This window comes from Macadamia integrifolia, unplaced genomic scaffold (genome assembly GCF_013358625.1).
Source record: "Macadamia integrifolia cultivar HAES 741 unplaced genomic scaffold, SCU_Mint_v3 scaffold_62A, whole genome shotgun sequence".
Taxonomy (NCBI): Eukaryota; Viridiplantae; Streptophyta; class Magnoliopsida; order Proteales; family Proteaceae; genus Macadamia; species Macadamia integrifolia.
The window spans coordinates 4,669-28,050 of record NW_024870672.1 but is presented as its reverse complement, the minus strand read 5'-3'; the positions used below and the strand labels follow the sequence as shown (position 1 = coordinate 28,050).

Here is a 23,382-nt window from a genome sequence, read left to right as displayed (position 1 = left end):
CTGGGTGTGGGACTTTTCCTCATTGCTCAGTTTCAAAAATTATGACCGAACATTATCGATCCTTTACTGCTCCGATCCTTGTCTCGAGCTCTCTCGGGCTGGATATGGGGGCCTCGCGGTGCTCCGTCGATCTTCTAAGAGACAACTTTGGAGACCTCCTTCATTGCCTCGACCATTAGGTCATATTTGTCCTGGAGGGCTTCGAACTGCTCTCTTGTCATATATTCCTGCGCTCCAGGAGGGGGTGGAGGATTACTATCTCCGCGCACCGAATATCCGGCCGAACGTTGGTACCTCACAGAACCTTCCCGATCATCGTTCCCCCTTTCTCGTCTAATTTCCATCAAGGGAGGGAGCCCTCCTGAAGGTTCCTCCTCCCCCATGTTCATGTTTGATGCTACTCTCGTCTTCTTACGATTGTAGGTTCTCCCCACCATTACTGTTGTTTCCCATGGACGGTGCCAATCTGTTGCTGTCAAAAATCCGTATGAGCTGATCCTGCACACACACAGAAGGCAGAGGCTCGGAGCTTTGTCCGGGGTTAGTCCTTCGACGCCCAAGTTAGAAATTGGCCGCACAGTCTTTTTACAGGAGTAATGGTGTGGGTTTTGATGCTTACTTTCTACCTTCCTCTCGGGCCCTCTTATATAGCTCTTAGGGTTTAGGGTTTCCCCTTTCCTTGGAGGAGTCCTCCTCGGGTCCACCTCCTTTCCTTTTAGAGTCCTACTCGGATACGTCCTATCCCCTTTGTGGGGAATATTCTCTTCACACGGTTGACGTGGTAGAGTCCTTGCAGTCTCTATCAGGTGGGTGACACGTGTCCAGGTGGGCGACGCGTGTCGTTACCCTACTGGGCAATCAATTTGGCCGTATCACCCTCACTCTTAGAAAACATCCCCTACGGCCTACGTACCCTCTCATCCTCTGCTCCTCAATGGTATGTGTCACTATCTTGTGGCTGGCAGGAGGTCTGCCCAACCTTGCCCATTGGTTAAATGAGGCGGGGTGACAAGGCCACACTATTTTGTTATTCTTTCTAGTATACCATTTCACTTGTTAACAAAACATGTAGAAGAAAAAACACAGACATAGTGGTTGCAAGAGAAATACAAACATCAATGGTTGTCAATATCTATCCCCTACAGTATAGAGTCGATAATATCCTTGTATTATTCCCCAATACCCTTCTAATGTCATTTGAAAGCCTCGATACAAGGAATTCAAAGAAAAACCATATAATTCCTTCTTAAAGAAAAATATCCATGTTCTACGTATCTAACTTGATCTATATCATTTAAATATCACTGTTTAAACATAGATTAGACCATATTATTCCTACTTAAAGGAAAAAATCCATGCACTAAGTATCTAACATGATCAATGCCAAATTTTAAAGTATATATTAGACCATCAAATCATCATCATTAATCAAAGTTATTGATTCGATAAAAAAAACACACATTGACTAAAAAACCGAATCTTTCTTTGACTAATGTACTTAACCAAAATATCACAATCCTAATTTTCTTCTCATCCTGCTTCCACCGCCGACTAAAGCTCCTTCTAGACCATGCCTTCAGTTTCAATTGCCATAAATTAATTGAATTCTCTCTCTCTCTCTCTCTCTCTCTCTCTCTCTCTCTCTCACACACACACACACACACACAATGTTACTTTTTCCTATATTTACTGGTTTGAGTTTTTGGTCATCTCTATTTCTTCAAAGATTGAGTTTTTTATGTCCTCTTTTCTTTGAAAGGGTGGTGATAATCCCAAATTTCTTCACCCTCTAATTTGGGCTAAAGTCTGTCTCTCGAAGGAGGGAGGCTTAGGGTCTTCTTAAGGTTAAGGAATCTAACATTGTTGGTATTGTTAAGCTTATATAGAATATTATTTCTAGAAAGAAAAGCATCTGGGTTGACTCAGTTTACCCTAGATACCTAAAGTCAGACTCCATTTGGACTATATCAATCCCATTAGATGCCTTTTAGGTATGGAAAAAGATTTTTAAATACTGGCATCTTGTTTCTAATTCTATCCAATCTTTTATTGGTAATGGCTCTAGCACATTGTTTTAGCTTGATAATTGGCATCCTGATAGTGTTCCAATTCTTTAGTATGGTGATAGAATCAGGTATGATTGGCTAAGGTGTCTTCCATCCTTAGAGATGGTCAGTAGCTTTCGAGCCCTAGAAATTATGTTTGTCTCATTGAGGTCTGGGATAAGCTTCTGTGTGTCAGTCTGAGGTCTAGAGGTAGAAGGGACGTTACCATTAGATGGAACACTTTTCCAAGAAATTCTCTCTCACTTCTACTTGGAATTTGATCAGATCTAGGGCTCCCTCTATTCCCTGATTTAGATTGGTTTGGTTTGGATCTTCCATTCCAAGCCATTGCTTTACTATTTGGAGAGCTTTCACATACTCTTTTGACACAAGAGTTTCTTTCCTAAAGAAATATCATGATCCTTAACTATTGCCTTTGTTGGAATTCCTTTGAAAGTATTGACCATTTAATTAATTCTTCTCTTGTCTCTTCTCCAAATCAGTCTGGAAAGGTATCCTCATAAAGTATTAGCCTTTTTCCTAGAGCTATCCTTCATTTTGATAGATAATGAAGGTGGGTCTTGAAAACTTTCAATGGAAAATTCTCTTGTGATATTCTTAGTAAGCTGGTTTTCAATGCAGTGATCCATCATATATGGTAGGAAAGAAGTAAAAGAAGCTTGACTACCACTTCATATACTATTGAGCTACCACTTCATATACTATTGAGCAAATCTGGGATACTATCACTTTTGAGATTAGAAATAAAATTCTTCACAATTGTGTAGTGTGCCCTGACTCAAGCAGAAACAGGCATCTAGCCTCTTATTGCTTCCACCCCCTAGTATTTATGTATCATCTATATCTGTTGTTTCTTCCCTCCCCCTTATTTTCTTGCATCCCTTACTTTGGTGTTTGTCTTGTCCCTCCCCTATTTTTTTTATGTATCTCTCTTTGGTATTATTGTTTCTAGTGGCCTGTGTTAGGGCCTCCACCATTGGATTGCCTTTGTTTCTAATGCTTTTATTCTTTTTCTTTTGTTTTAATATATTTTTAATTCCTTTAGAAAAATATATTTTCAATTCACCCAAAAAAATATCCTTAACTAGCAAATAAGCATGGAAGATGTGGGGTCCCTATGGGGATCTACCTAGAATGAGTGTGTTTTTGAAAATATTCCATTCTCAATTAAATAGTTACTAAAACATACATAACTAGATAATTGTAACATATAACTTTCAAAGAAGTAGTTATTACAAACTAGTCCCTCCGCTTTTCAATATCACAAAATAGACTATATGACATTTATTTAATTACTTATTTACCCCAATCTATGGAAATTACATGTCTAGAGAATCTGTAACTATGATTGGACCTATAAAGCATTTCAAATATGTTTGATAAAATCAATATTAATGAAAGTGGCACTGAATTGGAACAACATTTTCATAGCTGAAAAGGTTGGGACGACGATGGTGGCTGCGAGAGTTCTTCCTGAGACTAGGAGGAATGGAGATGAAGCAGATGATAATGGTGGGGCTTGCAAAGATCTAGACAGAGGTCTTACGCCCCAGGTAGCCATGGCTGTGGGTGGAGAATGCTCTGATGCATAGAGGTCCAAACGTTCATATGCTAAGGTGGTAGGGAATGCTTCATGGCCTGCTATCGATTCTCTTCCAGAATCGATTCAAGCTGGGGAGATTAGGAGGATTATAATCCCTCAACAGGACTATGAATCCAAGAGGCAGACCTTTCGTTTTGCCCTTATCGAAAGGGTTGATTTTAGATCTATTTCCTTGGATGCTCTGCTACAAGAGGCTACAGAAAAATGGAACCTAAGTCAGAGTGTTACTATACACCCCTTGGGAAGGGGTACGTCATCTTCCAATTTCAATGTGAAGGGGATAAGGTAGTCGTATGAAGAAGAAGCCCTATGAAAATAGGCTCGCAACTCATTCGTTTCCAACACTGAAAATCTGATTTCAACATTCACGTAAAGCAGACCTGGTCTAAACTAATCGGGATCCATTTCCTCAATCTCCCCTTAGAGTATTGGCACGAGAATGTGCTCTTGTCCATTGCAAAAGCTATAGGGAGACCCATTGCTTTGGATCACCACACTAAACAGGGCTTGATGGGTCACTATGCCAGAGTTCTAGTTGAAATGGACATTATTGAAATTGCATCTCTCATAGAGGAGGTTCAAGTCGAATGTCTCGAACCCAGCACAACGAGAGTCTTTGGATTCAGGTAGTGGGTCCAGTATGAAGATGATATTAGTCAATGTGGCTTTTGTAAGAAGTTAGGTCATAGGTGGGAGAATACAGAACCAAGAAGCTTGAGGATGAAAAAGGGGCTACCATGGACAGGTCAGCTTCTGTGCCTAGAGCAGTAAATGTGGAAGATAGAGTGGACTCGGTCCGAGTTACCTCACACTTTGGAAGAGCGCCTAATGTGGCAGTAATTCCTCACGATTCTCTTTCCAAAAGAGTTGCTTCACTAGCCAATCAGGGCGTTGGGAAGGAGGGATACATTTTGAACTCTATAACTGAAAGGGCGCCTAATGAGGAAACTCACGACCCTCTTTCTAATCCTATTGGTTCTCTAGTCAATCAGGGCGTTGAGAAGGAGGGAGAAATCCTAATCGTCTTGGATACTATTGGAAGCAATCTGTAGACACTAAATTTTGTCCCCCCTCATCAATGATGAATTACAGGTAATGAGGAGACATATCTTCTCTCTTTCGGAAAGAATTTGAATTTTCGGCACAAGTCCAGATTATCCCAGAACTTGTGATCGGTCAAACTTGATATTTTTAAATGATGCAGGGAGGGTGACCGAAAGTGGTCATTAATACCTTTTGTTAGAATACAACAATCAAGCCTAGCATGTGCTCGATTCCCGTATCATTGGAAAGTATTCAAAAATACGGTCCCATTGATATCTTGCATAAAAAAACAGATACCCAGATGTGCCGTAATGCCTACCTAAACTTTGAACCAGTTAAACCAGAATAAACCTAAACCAAACTAGACCAAACCCTAAACCAAACCAGACTAAATCAAACCAAACCCTAAACCAGACCAAACCCTAAACCAAACCTTAAATCAAACCAAACACTAAATCAAACCAAACCAAAACCTAAACCAAACCAAACCAAACCCTAAACCAGTCCAAACCCTAAACTAGACAAAACCCTAAACCAGACCAAACCCTAAACTAAACCAAACCCTAAACCTGACCAAACCAAACCAAACCAAACCAAACCAAATCCTAATCCAGACCAAACCTTAAACCAAACTAAATCAAAGCAAGCCAAACCCTAAACCCGACCAAACCCTAAACCAAACCAAACCCTAAACCAATCCAGACCAAACCAAACCAGACCAACCCAAATCGAATCAAACCAAACTATCCCAAACCATACCAAACCCTAAACCAAACCAAACCAAACCAAACCCTATGCCAGACCAAACCCTAACCTAAATCAAACCCTAAACCCAAACCAAAATCCTAACCTAAACCAAACTCGAACAAAAAACCTAAACTAAACCCTAAACCCGAACCAAAACCCTAAACCCGAACCAAAACCCTAACCTAAACCAAACCCTAAACCCAAACCAAAACCCTAACCTAAACCAAACCTTAAACCCAAAAACAAAACCCTAACCTAAACCAAACCCTTAACCCTAACCTAAAGCAAACCCTAAACCTGAACCAAAACCCTAACTTAAACTCCCTAAACCTGAACCAAAACCCTAACCTAAACCAAACCCTAAACCAGATCAAACCAAACCAAACCTTATCTAAAACTTTTCGCTCAGCCTACGGCTACTGTCATGATAATATTTCCACCGAGGGCTACTGCCACCCACTCTATGGGGTAGCCGCCCACCTACGGGCATATTTGGAAGCCTTACGGGGTGCCACGACACTTTTGAATGCATAATGGGGTCACACGGGGCTTTTCGGTGCATAATAGAGTGCCACAGGGTAGGGATCCATGTAAGGCTTACACGGATGTATAAGCCCTTTCACAAATCCGTGTAAGGCTTACACGATCTTTACACCTCCTTTGCAAGCTGCTGTGTGGCATACCTCCTCCCCTCTATATATAGTGACCTCGGGTCACTGTAAAACGCTGAGAAAAAATAGAGGAGAATCCTGAAGAAAAAAAATTATTCCGGAGGCTTTACAAAAGAGAGGGAGAGAGAGAGAGGAAAGAAAAAGAAGGGACCGAGCCGAGCTTATTAAAGTTGACGAAGTCCACGTCATCTATATCAGGTTAGTACGAAACTTCTATTTAAGTTCATTTGTATTTAATTTTGATATTTTTATTATGGCACGAAAGCCGTGCCCAAATTTTTGTAGCTGATTCCAACCCTAGGAATACGATGCGGAAGCTCTATCCAAAATTCCAGAGTTGATTTCAACCCTAGGAATATGGCATGGAAGCCCTGTCCAAATTTTCAGAGCTGATTCTGACCCTAAGAATACGACGTAAAGGCCTTGTCCAAATTTTCAGAACTGATTTTGACCCTAGGATTATGGCATGGAAGCCCTGTCCAAATTTCCAGAGCTGATTCTAACCCTAGGAATACGGCGCGGAAGCCCTGTCCAAATTTTCTGAGCTGATTCCAACCCTAGGAGTATAGTGCAGAAGTCCTGCCCAAAATTCCAGAGTTGATTCTAACCTTAGGAATACAGCACAGAAGTCCTCCCCAAATTTCCAGAGCTAATTCCGATTTTAGGAATATAGTACGGAAGCCCTGCACAAATTCCCAGAAACTAGAACCCATGTTCACACCCTAGTATAGAAGCCCTGTCAACTTTCTTACCCGAGTGCTAGAAATTTTTAATTTCTCCAAGAAAGAGAGGAGAAAATTAAATCATTGCCCCTGAGTTGAGGAAAATTATCGAAAATTTCATAATTTTCATCGGTCGTTATCATGTAAATATTACATCGTAATTCTATTTGCGTGTATAATACATTCCTTATCTGTGTATATATTATTTTGTGTCTATTGCATAAAATAATGATTTATTGTTATTATTTCATATATTAATTTGAGCATATGTACATTAAACGTAACCTGTTTCATCATTTTATGTGTTATCGTATGTGTTCCTCACATGAAATAACGATCGTAATTGTTATGTCATGGAGCATTATATGTGTATATAGATAGGATAATTTCATTTTCTACTATTTTATGTAGATTTTATTATTTCATGTGGATTTAATATAGATCTATATTTCATATGATATTTCAATAATTTCCTACAATTCTTTCATGCAAGTTTATGCATATATATTTGCGTTATTTCATGTAATAGGACTTCCATGCTGGCTTAGGCTGTTAAAATTCTTGGGGAAGAATATTCAAAATCCAAGCTTCTTGTAGAGAGACCGAAAATTTTGGGTGAGGTGGGTGCCTAACACCTTCCCACACTTGTAACCTGACACGAACCCCTATCTCTGGAATAGACCAAAATATGAAGTCAAATTCGAGGGTTCCTTCCTTTCACAAGAATCCAACCCCCTATTTGAGCTTGATCCTTTGATCGGAATTGGGCTCCACCATAGGGTTCTAGGCCCTTAATCCTAGATGGCGACTCCAAAAATCATACTTCCCCCATCCCCCAATAGTTTCCAGACCATGTTTGGAAACCATTCAATCCATTCACCCCTGTAAGGCAGACTAGGTGAGAAGGAGGAGATAAGCGGAAAGAAAGAGAGAAAAAAAGGTATTTTCCCTTACAGTGGCAACTCCACTGGGGATTGTCAAACTTTCTATACCAGGATCTTACAATAAACGTTAGAATTTTCTCCCTCTCTTCATTATTGTATATAAACATGTCTGTATATTGTTTGCTAACTGCATCATGCATCGTGTTCGAAGTGAAATCACTTGACAAGGGTACTCCCTGTTGTGCCCACACCCTTGTGGAGGTCAGTGCACGATATACTAAATACTCTGAGATCAAATGATGCCCACTTCCTACATAAGAGTGCTCGAAGTGAAAATGGTTGATGAGGATGGTCATTGATAGTTTGAAACCCTCAGGGTAATAGAACATATTTGGCCATTCTGAGATTAACCAATGGCCACTTTATGCACTACACTTGTGCACACACTCAATCACGGATACACTTACCCCTGTGGTTAGCCGAAAGAACCCATGTAATGTTATGGACAATCACTGGTGAGGTCACACCCCTTGAAACAGTACCATTTGGTATATCAAAGGAACCACGTACCCATGATTCGCTTTCAGCGATAGGTATATCGGTTCTGTCAAGGGTAGCCTTGTTCTGTCCTACAACCTTACTAATTGCATCGGCATCATATAGGAACTAGACCATTGAACAACTAGGATACGCCACAAACTGACTCAGTAATTGTTTGTGGTTTAAGTTAGAACCCTTCTAGCCTATTTCATTTGGGGATGAGATTTTTCCTATATATGTTAAACCTGACATGTTCTTTGACAATTGGGAATTGGTAGATGCAACTATATCATTTTTGGTTCAAGCAATCGTGCCTGTGGGGTGATTCTTGCTTCACCACATTATACTAGCACGTGTTCCAAACTGATAATGTTCCACACAACCAATCCAAGAGTTAGGAATGATTAGGTATTTTTATGTTATGGGGAGAAACCAAATACCTATGTGAAATCAGCAACGAGGTTGTTCTTATATGAACCAACTTGTTTGTTTTCCCAAAGCATAATTTATGTCTAATTTGGGCCCTCCTAAAAAAAAAGTGTGAATATCAATTGAAGGTTGGGCCAAAATTAGACACTTATTATTGGAAGGGAGTAATTTTGTGTGCGCATCATTAACAAAAAATCATAAAAAAAAATCTAAAAATTAAATTTCTTTGTTTAGGTCGGGCATGATTCCATGTCAAAAAAATTCCCCGCTATCTGTGTGGACTCGTCAAGATAACTATTTGGTCCAAGTTAGCCCTGAGAGATCCTTACTAATGGTGGAACTTATTGTTCAACTCACTCCACCAAGTTCACCTAGCTCAACATCATCTGAACGATTGGCGAGTATGGATCCGACTAGTGGAAGTCAACCAGATACCCAAGAGAAAAGGAGAATGGATATGATGCAGTTAGAGTTGGAAGAGTTGCGTCATTTATTTAACTAGTTTACCAGTGTCAAACAACCTCAGTAACAAACTAAACTTATTTTAACTCCAGGAGAATAGGAGTGGACTAAGATGGGGTCCAATTCACCTCATACCATACCGAGGCTTGTGGTCGATGATGATGAAGAAGAAATCTGACCAAATCTTCTAACTGAACCCCCTGAAATTGAAAGGGAAAGATGAGGAAACAATTAGAAAGACTTGAAAAGTTGCTAAAGAGAGGGAAAGCCGTAGACACTCAAGCCACAGAAACTAATAAGATGGTACTTTTTCCCGGAGCTCGAATTTCAGAGAAATTTAAATGGAACACTGATAAGTTTGACGGCAAAGGACTCGAGGGTGCACTTGAAGGTCTTCATTAATATTTCCAGATCATAGGGATTTACTGAAGCACAAATGGGGCAAGCATTTTTGCCTACTCTTTCAGGCCTAGCTTTTCAATGGTTAACTCAGTTAGACCCTTCCCAGACTCAGAATTGGTCAACAATCATGAACGCATTCACCAAATAGTATTCTTACAACACTGAACTGGATATAACTCAACGAGAGTTAGAAACTATTCGATAGGCTCCAGGTGAGGGTTTCACTGAGTTTCTCCTAAGGTTTCGAGATAAGGCAGGCGTGATGGCATCTCGACCTAATGAAAATGAACAAGTTGAAATGATCCTAGATTATTTGGCAAGTCCTATTATGATGTGTTATACAGTCAGCACATCGAGACATTCTTAGCGTTTCTAGCAATAGGGAGAAGGGTTGAAAACTGAATCTTTAAAGAAGCATAACACCGAAACAGTCCATAGGGTTCCTCAGAGCAGAGTAAGAATACAAGGTATAGCAAAGGATGTAATACAGAGGTGAACACTGTAACTGTCGCAAGCATCGACCAGTAGCCTGTAGTGCATACAATAACTCATAAGCCTGCTCCAGTTGTCATTAAGCCAGGTCTTTTAGCTCAAAAAGGTTTAATACAGAGGAGGAAATTCTTAGATTTAGGGATGCCCTTATCTGTGTGTTATGAGAAATTAAAGAAAGAAGGCCTCTAGTACGACACCTGCCAGTCCAATCAATGCTCCTCCACCTGCTTGGTACAATGATAATGAATACTGTTCTTTCCATAATCAAAAGGGTCATCTCACCAACCAGTGTATCACCTTAAAGCATGCAGTACAAGATTTGATTGAATCAGGGAAGATTGAACTGGAATTGAAGAGCCAGCCAAATGTGGCTACCAATCCACTTCTGAATCATGGAACTGTTGGAATGTTTCAAAGTGATTCAGATGAGAATGATCCTACTCGAATGATTCAACCTGCACCTAAGAGAGGGCGTATTAATGCCCAAACTTACCGAGCCATGCTTAATGCCAAGCATTTGGAAGCAAAAGAGGAGGAGAATCAGAAGAGAATTGAAGAAATCCGTTCTTGGGAAGATGAAAGTCTCCCACCCAGCAATCTTACCCTTCCTCAGACAAGTTCACCTTCATATCTCCTAGCATCACGTCCTCCATCACCTTCATATCACCCAACATCATACCTTCCATCATCTTCCTATCAACTAGCATCATATCCTCCATCACCTCTCCATCACCTAGCATTATATCCTCCATCACCTTCATATCACCCAACATCATACCGTCCATCACCTTCCTATCACCTGACATCACATCCTCCATCTCCATCTTACCATCCAACACTAGACTATTATGTCCCAACTCGGGCAGGATTATCATCACCTGTTCTTGCTCCATTTTTTCCATCATTGCCACCATTTTACCCAGATCCTTACTACCTACCAATTTCATATCACCCATATCCTTATCAACCACCACCAGAATACTTCCCCATGAACGGATGGTTAGAAGAAGGGAGCCAACATCAGTGTTCAGAGGTAGATTGTCCAAATGGAACCTCTTGGACTGATATGTTAATGGATCCAGGTACTCCCACTTACTCCTCTACCTGATCAGTGAATCTTATAGATAGGGAAGAAGAGTCCTAAATTGACCCTATGTTATAGAAGAGGTCACACCAGACATGATCAGGGCAATGACAACATTGGCTATTGGAGAATTGATCTTAGATGAAATACACCTAATCCATATCGGTGGAGAGAGTGGCAGTGATACTGAAGACACTGAACAAGTTGGTGAGATAGTGAATGCTATTGGGGAAAATGTGCCTGATGTGGATCCAACAGATATCATTCACCCAATTTTTCCTTCTGATGATGATTCAGAGGAAGAAGAGGATGAGGATGAGGATATAGAAGATGATCAAGAATCAGAAAATGAAGATCGAAAGGAAGACCTTGTTGAAGAAGATGAAGATGAAGATATAGAAGAAAGTCAAGAATAAAAAAATGAAGATCTAGAGGAAGATCTTGTTGAAGGAAGGGAAGACAATCAAGAGTCAGAAAGTGAATATTTTGTTGAAAGAATTAAGTTTGAACTATATCCAGAGGAAAGTGAAAAGAGAATCCATCCTACGACAACGTGCTCTGCCTGCTGAACCAAATGTGTGAAGATATGTTAGTAATTGAAAAAATATTGAGGAAAGTGGCAGTTCGACAAGAAACTGTCAAAGAAATTTGTGAGAACTTTAAGGTTAATTTTGAGAATGTACCATATCTCAAAGGGCTTATTCTGCATTTGAATAACATTATTCAAATAGTTAAAGCTCAGGATTTCGACATTTTAGGGGTCCTCCAAGCCCATTCACACCATCTGCATATGAAGAAAGGACTGAAGAACCTATGGTTGGCATGATTGTTGATACAAACAATAATGATGAGAGTAAATACCCTAACAATTCTCATAAAAAAGAGGCCTGATGGATTCAAGAAAGTGATGGCTACTAGAAGTGGGAAAGACTACAAAGCAAAAGGGTTGATAGTGAAACAACCAACAGTCACAGAGATGGGGCAGTGTAGTAGGCAGCCACAACCTGAGAATCAAGTATTGAGCCAGTTGAAAAAGGTGCAGGCCAACATCCCCATCTGGGGGTTGTTAATGGCATCTCTTGCACATAGGGAAGCTGAATTGAAGTCCCTCACAAATGTGCAAGTGCCTATCGAGATGGATCTGTCACGATCATCTCAGATTGTGGGAGCCACATATGATGTTCAAGCATATAGACTAACTTCCAGAGGGTATCAAGCACACCAGAGCTCTATATATCACTGTGGAATGTAATATGAATGCAGTACCTCAGGTCTTTATTGATAATGGATCAGATCTGAATATTCTACCATTGAGGGCTGCCACATACGTAGGCTTTAATCCAAACCAATTTAAACCCTCAGCTCAGATTATTAAGGCTTATGACAACACCAGAAGAAATGTTTTCGGAATTCTCACAACAATGGTGATAATAGGGCCAGTTGAGTTCTGTGTTGAATTCCAAGTTATAGATATTCCAACCTCCTTCAACATGCTTCTGGGTTGTCCGTGGCTTCATAAGGCAGGGGGAGTGTCATCTACTCTACACCAGAAAGTAAAATTTATCTACGATGAAAAGGTAGTTTCTATTTCTAGAGATCCTCAGTTAGTCAACACATTGGCTAACATTGAAGTTGGAAAAACTCTAGAATAGGAGGTACGTCTGAGTGGTTTTGAACTAGAAAAAAATTTACACTTCTGTTGTTAAAGAGCCAATGAAGGAGAATGTGCCAATGTCCTATGAGGGCATGTGGAATACTACTGTTGGTCGAATGATGAAACATATGCAGTATTTTCCTGGAATGGGATTGGAAAAAATACCAGCAAGGACCTACAAGGTTGCCTGAATTCCCTCATGCTACCGAATGTATGGTTTAGGGTTTTCTCATATGGAAGAACAAAAGATGCTAGAAGATATAAGGAGGGGCCGAAGTGGAGCAAGTGTTTATCGAGGGGTTGAGAATCAAAAGATGCTCATGATGGCAAGGAAGGAATCCTCCTACAAGAAAAGGGTTGCAAATTACCCTACCTTAGAGAGGTACTTTGTGAAGAAAGCAGAAGATTTTTCCATTGTGAGGACCTTGACTTTCAACCTAAGAAAGAAGCAAAGAAAACAGATTCTGAGTCTGAAGTCATCTATCAAGATCAGATTTATTGGATCACCTATGAGCTGGAGCATCTACCATTCATGGAGGAGGTAAAGATAATGGTATTAGTGATATCTTTAAGATAGATGTGATTGCCACAATTGAAGAAGAATCTGTAGTTGACCCTGCATCCCTAATTCGATCATCACAGGTTCTCAAGCCTCATTTTACTCTGAAAGAAGTTTGGCAACATAAATTAAGAGCTACTTGGCGTCTCAATCTTCCAATAGAGATGGGAGCTCACATCTCTTCCTTCTTGGAGAAGATGTATCTGGAGGAGCTGAAAAAGGGGCAGTATCACTCTTTTTGTTGGAGTAGTTCATTTGCTACAAAGAGAAGAGCTAGAAGGATGAATATTTTCCCTTACTGTGCTAGAAGAAACTGCAATGGTTACATCTGAGATGGAGGTCAGCGTTGTGACCATGGTAAGGGGATTGCCTCATATAATAGGCTTGAGAAGTTAGAATTTCTGGAGAGAGGGTTGAGTAGCCTGGAGCAAGGTGCATCTCTTAGGAAATTCGGATTTACAGATCATGAGATTGATCAACTTGTTTTTACCACAAAAAGTGTCAAGAATAAGCAAGCTGAATCTGAACTCTTCTGCCAAGAGAAACTGGGGCATCTGCAGCTCCATGAAGAAGGTGAAGGTAGTGGTGTCAACAACACCCTTGAGGTAGATGTTATTACCACTGAAGAAGTAGAGGAAGGGCCAATGCTATATATGTTGATTCATCTAGCCCGCGAACCACTACTCAACTAGACCAGCGCAGGATATGATTCAAGCTCACTAAGATTCAGGGTCCAATTGGTTCTAAAATCACCACACAGTACACTGAAGATTCCCTTTCTGTTATTGAGTCTCCTTTTACTTGTAATTTTTTTAATTTCCTTCTATAATGAAATTTTGCACTTTCAGTATGTTGAGTCTGTAGTCTTTCCAGGTATTAATGAAAATTTTGATTTCAAGCATGATTTGTCTCTTTTTGATGATGTTCTTAACAAAATAACTGATGAATATCATGACTTGTTAAAAAAATCAAAAGAAAAAAGAGCTAAACCTGTGAGTGAGGACACTCGACTCATTAACTTAGGATCCGATCAACATCCTAAAGAAATTAAAATTGGTGGAACCCTGAATAAAGAAGAAACCTCACAAATGGCCAGCCTGTTAAAAGAATTTGCAGAGATTTTCGCTTGGTCCTTTGAAGACATGCCTGGCATTGATCCAAAAATAGTGCAGCATCGACTTCCTGCTTATCTAGATGCAAAGCCTATCAAACAAAAGGCTAGAAGAATGCAGCTTAAATGGAGTGAAAATATTAGAGAATAAGAAATTAAGCAATGGAATGTAGGATTCTTGTAATTCATAAAATACCCGCATTGGTTGGCCAATATTGTTCCAGTTCCAAAGAAGGATGGAAGAGTCAGAATGTGTGTGGATTTCAGAGATTTTAAACAAAGTTAGTCCTAAAGATGACTTTCCTTTGCCCCATATTGATGTGTTGGTTGATAGTACGGCAGGACATGCCTTATTGTCATTCATGGATGGGTTTTTAGGATACAACCAGATCAACATGCATCCTGAAGATATAGAAAAGACTACTTTTACCACCCCTTAGGGGACTTATTGTTGTAAGGTAATGCCATTTGGTCTAAAGAATGCTGGGGCCACATATTAAAGAGCCACTACTGCTATTTTGTATGATATGATTCACAAGAAAGTAGAAGCCTACGTCGATGATATGATTGTCAAGTCTATTGATAAACATGGGCATATCTTAGCACTAAGGAAGTTTTTTGAAATAATCAAGAAATTTCAATTACGGTTAAACCCTTAGAAGTGTGTGTTTGGTGCGAAAGCAAGAAAGTTGTTAGGCTTTCTTGTAAGTGAAAGAGGTATAGAAGTGGATCCTATCAAGATCAAAGCAATCAGGGACATGCCTGCACCTCAGACTGAGAAGGAAATATAAGGATTCCTTGGTCACATCCAATACATCAACCACTTTATAGCCCAATTGACCACTATCTGTGAACCAGTGTTCAAGTTGTTGAAGAAGGATCAGCCCACATAATAGAATTCCCAATGTCAGGAAGCCTTTGACAAATTCAAGGAATACTTGTTAAATCAACCGGTTCTTATGCCACCAGTAAAGGGAAAACCACTTCTGTATATCTGTCAGTAGGGAAATTCTCGATGGGGTCTATGTTAGCTCAGAAATATAAGGCAAAAAGAGTAGAACAAGCTATCTAGTATTTGAGAAAGAAATTCTCCGAGTATGAAGTTTGGTATACATCATTAGAAAAGACTTGCATAGCTCTTGCTTGGGCAACATGAAGGTTACGACACCATATGGTGGCATATCCAATTCACTTGATTCCCAGAATGGATCCTATCAAGTATTTGTTTGAAAAGTCCACACTCACTGGTAGAATGGCAAGGTGGTTGCTATTACTCTCAGAGTTTGACATTACATATGTCAATCAAAAGTCTATCAAAGGCAGGGAAATTGCGGATCATTTGTCTGCACATCCCACAAAAGATAGAAGATCATTAGATGATGCTTTTCTAGATGAGGAAATCATAGTGGTTGAAGAAGAAAACTCTGTTAACACATGGCAATTATATTTTGATGGAGCAACCAATCAAAGAGGTTATGGGGCAAAAATGTTATTAATAACACCCGATGAGCTGTATTTGCCTTCATCTTTTTGGCTTAATTTTCCATGCACCAATAATATTGCTAAATATGAAGCATCTGCAATCAGCCTGGTGATAGCTCTGACAATTGGAGTAAAAAGAATCTGAGTATTCGGTGACTTATCCATTGTAATCTGCCAAACTCAAGGGAAATAGAAGACCAGAGATGAGAAATTGAAGCCTTATCAAGAATATCTAGAGAAGATCTCTAAGCATTTTGAAAAAATCTCTTTTGAGTACTTCCAGAGAGATAGTAATCGGTTCGCCGATGCTCTTCCAACATTAGCATCAATGGTTGAGTGTAGTCCTATGGCCCAAGTAAGACCTTTTCTAGTTGAAAGAAAAGTAAAGCCATCTACCACAGTTTAGTGAATGCCTTAACAGTAGATAGAAGATCTTGGTTTACTCCTATTATGGACTTCATCAGCGAAGGGAAATATCCTATGGAAGCAACATCAAGGGAAAAGAAGTTTCTTAGAAAATATGCCACTCAATTCACATTGTAAGGTTATTTGTTATTCAAAAGATCATTTGATGGAATTCATCTATTGTGTGTAGATGAAGAATAGGCACAGATGGATAGAAGAAATACATTAAGGTATCAGTGGACCTCATATGAATGCAAGAATGCTAGCAAAAAAATCTTGAAATTAGGATATTATTGGCGAACAATGGAGGTGGACTGTGTAGATTTCGTTCGGAAGTGCCACAAATGTTAGATATTTGCCAATGCCATACATATTCCACCAATGGAATTGCATTCACTCAGTTCCCCTTAGCCATTCTCTACATGGGGTATTGATGTTATTGGAAAAATTACTCCCAAAGCATCAAATGGTCAAGAGTTCATATTGGTAGCAATTGACTATTTCACCAAATGGGTGGAAGCACAATCATATTTAGTCCTCACTGCTGCAACGGTGGCCAAGTTTATTAAAGGGAACATCATTTGTTGACATGGGATCCCACAACAACTGATATCTGACCAAGGCAATCATTTTCGAGGGCAAGTCGATAAACTTTGCACTAAGTTTGGAATCGGACTGCATATATATATGAAGGTAGCTATCAAGAATATGAAGTTAATTCTCTAAAAGATGGCAGATACACTTAGAGATTGGGAGACTCACTTACCGTATGAACTATGGGCATATAGAACATTGATTCGAACTTCTACAGGGGCAACTCTGTATTTCCTTGTATACGGAATGGAAGCCGTGTTGCCAATTGCGATACAAGTCCCCTCTCTTCAAGTCCTCATAGAAAGCAAGCAACCAGAAGGAGAATGGGTACAAGCTAAATATGATGAACTCAATCTGTTGGATGAAAAAAAAATGAAAGCCATGGACAATTTTAAAAAGTATCAGTTGAAAATGGAAAGAGCATTTATAAAAGTGTTCGTCCGCGCAGCATTGAAGTTGGTGATTTGATTCTTAGAGAACAAAGAACACCTACATAAGATCTTTGGGGAAAGTTCTGACCAAATTGGAGTGGTCCATTCATAGTGAAGAAAGTCTTGCCAGGAAAATCCATACTACTCATGGATTTGGATGGAGATGAATTGTCAGGTTTGGTTGATATAGATCAGTTGAAAAAATATTATGTTTAAGTTCAAGGTAACCACTCGAACTACGTTTGACCTAATTCCTCACAAGGGATACGTAGGCAACTCGACATGTTCAAGTGCGGTCTCATTTGTACCAAACTCTAAAAAAAAAAAAAATTCTTAGGGCATTGATTTAAAAAAAAAAAAGAGATCTAGATTTATGTCTCAAGTGTCCAAAAAAGGAAGCAAGGCTTTAAGATCATTATCTTGCCACTTGGTACCTTAATTACTGGTCTTCTTGTTTTCCCTAGTAATTTGTTTCTCCATCATCAATGGTCTATAAAAATCGCCACTTGGCATTATCAATCACAAGTCAGATCATTCCCCACCTGTGGTTCTTTTTGTTCACCTTTCAACTTTAATATCCTTTCTTCAGTGTACTAGTTAGAATTATGATGAAGAACTCATTAGTCCATGAAATATTTTTCTTTATATCAGAAGTATCTTCTCATAGAACAAAAATATTTGCGAGCTTGTTGCCATGTTTTGTATATGTTTATTTCACTTTTTTAATCAAGTTGTTTGCTTGTATCATCCAGGTACAAATCAATTATGGCTTATCCCTGTGCAAATACTCTAGATGAGACTCTACATAGGTGGACTATAAACATGAATGTGGATGATTCTAGGCTATTGGAAGACACAAATCTTCAGGTTCTTAGCCAGATTCGCTGCATGAAATTATGTGATAATTTACTGAAGGAAGTTCCCAAGCATTGAGATTGTAATCTGCACGTGTTCAAATTTGGGTCAGTAGAAATTTATCCAACTTTGGAAGAATTCAGAGCTTACTTGCTCTATCCTCCCAAAGGGCTAGACCAGATGTTCATTTCTAAGAAATTTGGTACAAATCATTACATGAGGTGTCCTGCTGCTTTCCAACTTTGGTTAACTGAGAAGCTACAACTGTTAAGTCCTTTCCAACATAGTAAGTGACAACCATCCAGTACCAGACAAGGAGGAAAATTCTAGAATTCCACTCAATTTCTAATTAGCAGGAGTACCTTCGAGAGAAGACTGAAGATAATACCAGATGGATCTGTCAGTGGTCGCCAATTGAGAATCCTATTATGAATATCCCAGGGTGTGATTATGTTAGGCTGATGGGTTTGACTCACACATCATTTTATCTACCTACTTATCTGCAGCGGCAATATCAGCTACTTCAAATAGATCTAGGAAAAGTAGTTAACTTTTATCCCCCGGAAGAGCTATCCACTGGTGTCATAAATCTGCTGGCAGATTTGTGGCAAAGGTAGCTAGTGTAAGGTCGTTTAGAAGAAAGAGTTCCAAACACTTAAGTGAAGACAATTGAAGATCTGGTTTTATGATTTATTGTACTTCCATGTAACCATTTTTCATTTGTTGTAAACTTAAGCTTGGAGTTGAAATGAATTTAACCTTTTCCATCTACCTTCACATGAGTAGTAGGAATAAAAAAAAAGAAGAAGAAGGGAATCATGCATAACCTAAACAAAAGAAATAACATTGTTATAACATAACAAAACACGAGCAACCTTGCATCATACGTACTAACATATGTACATACATTGTTTAGGTAAAAAAAAAAGAGCTAAAATGCCATTTTAAGAATGATATTTCTCTAACAATATCATAAGTGTAACTTTAGTGTTAAAGTGCCACGAAAAAAAAAAAGTCATTTCTACAACAGTGCCAGAAAGTGTCGATTGTATGGTAAAGATGATATAATAAGAATGTCATCTCCATAACAGCACCAGAAAGAACCAATTCTATTTTAAGATGCCATTATAAGAATGCCATTTCCATAATAGCGTCAGAAAGTGCCAATTCTATGCCACGATGCCATTATAAGAATAACATTTCCCTGAAAGTGCCATAAGTGTACCTTCAGTGTGAAAGTACCACAAAAAAAGTGCCATTTCTACAATAGTGTTAGACACTACCGATTGCATTTGTAAAGATGATACAATAAGAATGACATCTCCATAATAGCATCAGAAAGTGCCAATTCCAGCCAAAATGCCATTATAAGCATGACATTTCTCCAACAGTGCCAAGATGCATATGAAAATTCTTTTTTCCACAACAGCGCCAGAAAGTGCCAATTTCAGTCTCGTTTCTATGATAATATCGAAAAATATTAATCTCAGTGTTAATTTTCATGTTACGTTATCAATAAGATCAGAAGAATCAAGAAATGTTACAAAGAGGTCAATTTGATCAGAAGAGCTGAGGTACATTATAAAAATGATATCCTTACAATTTCTCTAATGAGTTGTCTCTCAGGTATTTATTCTCTTCCTCAGTAGAAGATAATTGTACTTTGAGATTCCCTCATACTTGCATTCTTAGCCAAGTCTAGGACATTTCATGTGTGATTTAGTTCTAGTGGGATGATATACTGATAATAGTCAATTGGATATACTATCATATTAATTTCTTGTTTTCATCGAATTTTACCACCAAAGTCTAATCACTCGCCTTTTGTATTGCATCTTCACTATTCCAGAGCAGGATATTGGCAGTATAAGCTCTAGGATGACAAAATTTTGTTGTTCTTTTCTTTGCCCTTCAGCTATTGCACAGTTTCGGCCAAAGAGGGGCGTTCTATTGACACCAAATTTTGTCCCCCCTCAGCATTGATGAATTACGGGTAATGAGGAGACATATTCTCTATGTTGGAAAGAAGTTGAATTTTCGGCACAAGTCTAGATTATCCCAGAACTTGTGATTGGTTAAACACGATATTTTTCAATGATGTGGGGAGGGTGATCAAAAGTGGTCATTAATACCTTTTGCTAGAATACAAGAATTGAGCCTTGTATTTAATTTTGATATTTTTATTACGGCACAGAAGCCCTGCCCAAATTTTAGAAGCTAATTCCAACCTTAGGAATACGGCGCGGAAGCCCTGGCCAAAATTCCAGAGCTGATTCTGACCTTAGGATTATGGCGTGGAAGCCCTATCCAAATTTCTAGAGTTGATTCTGACTATAAGAATATGGCGCAGAAGCCCTGTCCAAATTTCCAGAGTTGATTTCGACCCTAGGAATATGGTGTAGAAGCCCTGTCTAAATTTCCAAAATTGATTTTGACCCTAGGAATACTGTGCGGAAGCCCTGTCCAAATTCTAGAGATGACTCTGACCCTAGGAATACAGCACGGAAGCTCTGCTCAAATTTTCAGAGTTGATTTTGACCCTGGGAATACGGTGCGGAAGCCCTATCCAAATTCTAGAGCTAATTTTGACCCTAGGAATACGACGTGAAAGCCCTGCCCAAAATTCCATAGCTGATTCTGACCTTAGGAATATGGTGCAGAAGCCCTCCCTAAATTTTCAGAGCTGATTCTGATTCTAGGAATATAGTACGAAAACCCTGCTCAAATTCCCCGAAACTAGAACCCATGTTCGCACCCTGGTATAGAAGCCCTATCAACTTTCTTACCCAGGTGCCAGAAGTTTTTAATTTTTCCAAGAAAGGGAGGAGAAAATTAAATTGTTGCCCCAGAGTCGAGGAAAATTATCAAAAATTTCACCATTTTCATTGGTCGTTATCATGTAAATATTACATCGTAATTCCATTTGCATGTATAATACATACCTCATCTCTGTATATATTATTTTATGTGTCTATTGCATAAAATAATGATTTATTGTTATCATTTCATGTATTAATTTTATTATTTGTACATTAAATGTAACATGTTTCATCATTTTATGTGTTATCGCATGTGTTCCTCATATGAAATAACGATCATAATTGTCATGTCATAGAGCATTGTATGTGTATGTAGATAGGATAATTACATTTTCTACTATTTTATGTAGATTTTATTATTTCTTGTGGATTTAATAGAGATCTATATTTCATATGATATTTCAATAATTTCCTACAATTCTTTCATGAAAGTTTATGTATATATGTTTGAGTTATTTCATATAATAGGACTTCCATGCTGGCTTAGGCTGTTAAAATTCTCGGTAGAGAATATTTGAAATCCAAGCTTTTGGTAGAAAGATCAAAAATTCTGGGTGAGATGGGTGCCTAACACCTTCCCTCACTCGTAACCTGACACGAACCCCTATCTCTAGAATAGACCAAAATATGAAGTCAAATTTGGGGGTTCCTTCCTTTCACAAGAATCCAACCCCCTATTCGAGCTCGATCATTCGATCGGAATTGGGCTCCACCATAGGGTTCTAGGCCCTAAATCCTAGATGGCAACTCCAAAAATCATACTTCCCCCATCCCTTAATAGTCGCCAGACCATGTTTGGAGAACATTTAATCCATTCACCACCTGCAAGGCAGACCAGGTGAGAAGGAGGAGATAAGAAAAAAGAAAGAGAAAAAAGAAGGTATTTTCCCTTACACAATCTAGCCGAAATAGGAAACTCCACCTCAACGAATTTTGATGCTAATTCTATCCATCTTTCAAATTTGAATGAACAGGTGGCTAGATCCAGGTTGAATTCAGAGGATGTGGATAGTGAAGACCCATCGGATGATGAGAGTTCTTCTGATTCCACAGACAACTTGGTGGATAAAGAGACGAAGGTGGATGTGGATGTGGATGTCGTCAGGGACTTGCCACCCAGGCCAAGAAAGGAAGTGTCTATTAGAAGTTGTGGAGGTTTGTCTTCATTGAGGGGAGGTCGAACTGCTTTTGCCACTCGAGCTTTGCCAGATAATGGGGGTTCCCAGCTCGCTAGCTTCCCTGTATCTAACAAAAGGGATGGTAGAGTTGCATTGCATTATTAGGAGATGGAGAAGATAGACAATGCTCTCTATGCCTATGAGAAGGGAGTGGCCGGTTCTTCCAAAGGAGGAAACCATAAAAAGTAAAAAGCAAGTCAGACTAGTAGGTATGGCAATACCAATTAATTCATTGTTTCCAATGAGAGTTCTTTTTAGGAACATCAGAGGTGTGAAGAAGGCTGCTGGTTTAAGAGCATTGTCATCTTTTATTCGAGATCACTCTCCAGATGTTGTTTTTGTGGGAGCCAATGATCAATATAAGTAAATTCCCCTTCTTGTTCTTTAACAAACTGGGGTTTGAGGCTGATTTTATTTACAACCACCGTGTGGACAAGGTTCCTAACCTCTGAGTCATATGGAAGCAAGGAATGACTTGCCCCTCTTTCATCTCAATGTTTGATCAGAAAATCACCTTGGTGGTTGATTGGAATAGTAGGAATATTGGTCTCTCGTTTATTCATGCTAGCTCTTTTAAGGCAATGCGCATACATCTTTGGCTTGACATTGGAATGGTTGGTCTCTCTACTATTCCTTAGTCTGTCATAGGTGATTTTAATGCTACTTTGTTATCTAATGAAAAGAAGGGCCCTGGAAGATTTAATTCAAGTTCTGCAACGGAATTTTAGGCTATGGTGGAATCGTGTCAATTAATTTTTGCTTCCTCTCAGGGAAAGAAATTTACTTGGACAAATAATCACAGGAGAGGTCATGTGGCTACTGTTCTGGACTGTAGCTTCTGTAATGGAAAATAGATTGACTGCTTCAATAGTATTTCTCAATGGGTACTTCAATCCAGTGCTTCAGATCACACCCGCTTTCTAATCTTATCAGATGTGATTCCAAAACCTACAAATGTCCCGTTTCATTTTCACAACTTCTGGATGGAGGATGACAACTTCCTATCAGTTGTCAAAGAAGCCTAGGCTATTGAGATTGGTGGTAACCTAATCTATGTTCTCAATAGAAAGTTGAAACATGTGAAGATGGCCCTCAAGCCCTGGGCAAAGCAGACTCTCCCTAATTTAAATTCTGAAGTGGAGAAAGCA

The 23,382-nt window shown here is 39.1% G+C and overlaps 1 protein-coding gene across 1 annotated transcript in view; it reads left to right on the top strand.

Moving 5' to 3' along the window:
- Positions 1-23,382, top strand: part of LOC122071722 (aquaporin NIP6-1) — a 27,256-nt gene that overhangs the window by 3,165 nt on the left and 709 nt on the right. The gene's annotated exons all lie outside the window — the stretch shown is intronic.